The following is a 4082-nucleotide window of genomic DNA, read 5'->3' on the forward strand; positions in this document are numbered from 1 at the left end:
AGGGCTCACGGTTTTAGAGGTCTTACTCCACGGATGGCCGGCTTCATTGCTCAGGGCTTGAGGTGAGGCAGAACATCATGGCGGAAAAGTGTGGCAGAGGAAAGCAGCTCATATCACCAGGAAGCAGAGAAAAAGAGAGACTCCACCCTCCAGATACAAAATATATACCCCAAAGCCACCACCCCAATGAACCACTCCCTCCAACCACACTCCACCTGCCTCCAGTTACCGTTCAGTTAATTCCATAAGGGATTGAATCACTGATTGGGTTAAGACTTTTACAACCCAATCACTTCTCCTCTGAAACTTCCTGCATTGTCTCACATGTGAGCTTTTAGGGGACATCTCACATCCAAACCATAACACCCACCTTCCTTGTCTTCTAGCTTTTTCATGAGTTCCTCCTAAGTCTCCTTTGTTAGTTCTCCCTTCTCTTCATTATCTGTAAACAATGACCATCACAGAGACCAGTCATCAAGCTTATCCTATTCTCTGCCTACCACTCTCTGGGTCTCATTCAAGCTCAGAGCTTTAAATATGTCTACATGCTGATCATTCCCCAAGTCAGACCTTCGGTCTCAGTTTCTCCCTTCAGCTCCAGGCTCATGTCCCTCAGTGCCTGCTCAGTCTCTCTGCTTAGATGTCAAACTTGCCATGTCCAAACCAGAAACCTGGATTCTCTTTGCAAACCACTCTCCTTCCTCCTCCTGGGAAAAGGAAGTCATGCATTATTCCTCTCTATCCAGGTCTTTAATTCCTTAGCAGCTTCTGGTGGCTCTAATGTCACAGTTCACCCAGAAGCTGATCTAATTGCCTCCTACCACCCCCACCAAATCTGTTCTCTTCCATTTTAATCCCATGACAGTTATTTTTCCACAGAGGAGCTAGATGAACTTTAAAAGTTCATCTCTCCAAACTCAAAATGCAGCATGGCCAACATAAAACCAAACTTTGGCCCCATCCTTCCCCTTCCATCTACTGGTTTCCCTGCTTCCTGATTCAGTCCAGTTGTCCAGGGCCTTACAGATGACCCACAAATGCTCTAGTCTAGTACTGGCCTTAGGCCTCTAGACTTCCTGCTTTCTCCTGGAACTTCCTTTCCCCAGGCCTTCCAAGGTCCCCTCGTTGATGTTATTCAGATCTCTGTCTCGACATTGCCTTCTCTCTCAGTCCTTCCCTGATTACCCTAGGAATTCCCACCTCCATATTTCTCTTACATTGGATAACTTGTCTTCCTGGTGCTCACCTCTCTCTGTCATTAGGTCATATGTTAGTTTGTTCTACTCATTCCTGTCTCTCTGTTGGACGTGTGTCCCTGTGTTCCCAGGTCCCAGAACAATACATCCTGCGGTTGGTGCTCAAGGAATACTTCTGGGATGAAAAAATGAGTGGTTGAATATCATTGGGATCCTCCCAGTTCTCCTGAGAGGGCCTGTTAGAGATTTTTGTAGGACTTGGCTCCCTTGACCTTGATTGGATATGGTCACTGTGGCGGATGCCAACTGTATTTCTGAAGTGACTTTTCCTTCCATCTTTTCTGTCAACTCCCACATCCACATTTCAGGTACTCATTTTCTCTTTAGCATAAGGTCTCTTAAACCCTCAAATTAGTCTATCAGTCTACGAGGCCTACAACAAGGCTATAGTATTCCAAATCAAATTAGATTCAAGCATATAAACTTGCCAATATGTGACTGTTTGATCTCAAATCAGCAATTTCATGTGGCTCAACCCAATGCATGTTTCTGCCTCTATAATTTTGCCTAAGCCATTTTAATGCTTGATTGTCTTTCTGGGCCATCCAACTTATTCTTCAGACACCATTGTTAAGTCCTACCTCTTCCAAAGGAGCCCCAGAATGAATCGTTTGTCTTCTACATTTCCATGGCTTGTTGCAACTTTTTCTTTTTCTTTTTTTTCTCCATTCTCGTCTGCCTTCCGAGGACGTTGTGCGTGCCTGTCTCTCTCTTCCCCCACTTATGTCCTCCAGTTGTGAGTGAATGAACTGGAGGGTGGGATCTTGTCTAGAGCTTAATTGTCCCAAGCCTATGACTCTATATCCTACTATCTAACAGTGGGAGACATAGGTTTTAGAAAGCTCATTTCTTGTTCTTCTTTAGAACGATTTCTTAAGCAAAATCTACATTTTTCAACTAGATGTTCTGCCATCACACCAAGAGCTTGAGAGAAAAATTCACTGGGGTGGGCAGGCTGCTTATCCAACTCTCGTGAGATAAATCAACTTGGCAACCAGGAAGAGGAAGTGCGTGACACTGGCCCGTGTGACATCTTGCAGACACGACTTGACCTCTTGGGCTTGTGACTTGGGACATTCCAAAGCTAAAGTCTCTCTGGAGCCTCAGCAGTTTCTTCACTTGCTGGAAACAATAGGTGAAAAAGGAAGCCACGTCTACTTCAGCTGATGGGGACAATGACAAAAACGATAATGGCATTTATATGACTCAGCACTGCTTGACAAAGTAGGTGAATTACTTGTAAAGTCAGCAGTCAGGGCTTTCAGAGAGTCACCTCTAGGCTGAAAAGCAGAGCCTCATTTGCATAAAGGAAGCTCAGAGCACCTGACCCAGAGGTAGGCAAACAAAGAACTGTGGGTTCACGAGAAGAAGGAAGCATAACTTGCAGCAGGGCAGGGAGATGAAGCTTAGCTGCAAAGAAGGACTTTCTGAGAGTAGAGTCTTGGGAAGAGACCAGGTGCCCAAGTGGTCAACAAATTTGCTCATAAGAATTCCAACAGCATGTATTTCTAGCTGGCACTGAGTGATGGGCATCTCTTGAGGCAATTGGCACAAGTTCTGCAAGACTGGGGACAAGAGAGAGCCCTACCACAAGAAGTGGAAGTGAAGTTGGGAAGCCCTGCTGCCAACACTAAGGTGGGCCCCTGCCCCCCGTCTGAGGGTTTTGAGGCTGGATGTGGGGAACTTCTCCTGAGGTTCTGAGTGTTGACCTTGCAAAACAAGGATCACTGATGTTGTTTATGGTGCGTCCAATAATGAGCTGGTCCACACCAAGACCCTGGTGGAGAGCTGCATGGCGCTCACGGGCAGCTCGCCGTACCCACAGTGGTACGAGTCCCACTACCCACTGCCCTGGGCCAGAAGAAGCGGGCCACGCTGACTCCTGAGGAGGAAGGAATCTTAAACCAAAAGCAATCAAAGGAAATTCAAAAGAAACAGGATGAAAGGAAGAAGAATGCTAAGAGCACTCTCCTGGAGGAGCGTTCCAGAAGGCAGGTTCCTTGCCTGCACTGCATGGAGACCAGGACAGTGTGGCCCAGCAGAGGGCTATGTGCTAGGAGGCAAGGAGTAGGAGTCCTGTCTGAGGAAAAGCAAAGCCCGGAGAGGCCGACAAGTCCTCCTCCCTTCTGTCTTAGCTCATGTGATAAAGGTGTTTAATGCTCTGGAAAAAAAAAAAAGAGTTCCAACAGCGTGATGGTGTTGGTGTCTGAAGAAAACGCAGAGTCTGGGGGTACAGCCACGTACGCATGAACACTCAGGATGTACGAGGGAGGGCGGGGAAATGACGGGTGCAGATGATCTTCTTCATAAGTGGAGCTGGACAACTGCGGAGGCCGTGCCAAGTAGGGCGATCCCTCTGACCACACATCAGAATGTACTCCAAAGTGGACAGAGGGCCAGCCCAAAGCACGAACCCACCAGCCCCCCAGGAAAGCACAGGCGAATTCTTGAGTGCAGAGACATGATCTCTAACTTGAATCAATATTCAGAAGTAACAGAAGATTATCAATTTGATTATGTGAACATTAAGAAGAAGTTTGCATAGAAAAAAAAACACCGTAAGTGAAATCCAGAGACACATGAGGAATGAGAGAAAAATAATGGGAATAGTATCACTGATAAAAGACTAACGTCTATGATATTCAGAGCTTTTCTTTCTCTTTCTTTCTCTCTCTCTCTCTCTTTCTCCCTCCCTCATTTTCTTTATAGGGCTTCTTAAATTGAAAGGAGGACATGGACAAATGATTCTAAAAAGATATAACAAATGACATTTAAATACAGGGAAAATGTTCCATTTCAGCCACAGTAAGTGACATACAAATAAAA

At 45.9% G+C, this 4082-nt stretch overlaps 1 pseudogene; it reads left to right on the forward strand.

The window, feature by feature from the left end:
• Positions 1-2781: 2781 nt before the first annotated feature.
• Positions 2782-3450, forward strand: LOC124967041 (40S ribosomal protein S8-like; annotated as a pseudogene).
• Positions 3451-4082: the final 632 nt, after the last annotated feature.

Source organism: Sciurus carolinensis, chromosome 16, assembly GCF_902686445.1.
Source record: "Sciurus carolinensis chromosome 16, mSciCar1.2, whole genome shotgun sequence".
Lineage (NCBI taxonomy): Eukaryota > Metazoa > Chordata > Mammalia > Rodentia > Sciuridae > Sciurus > Sciurus carolinensis.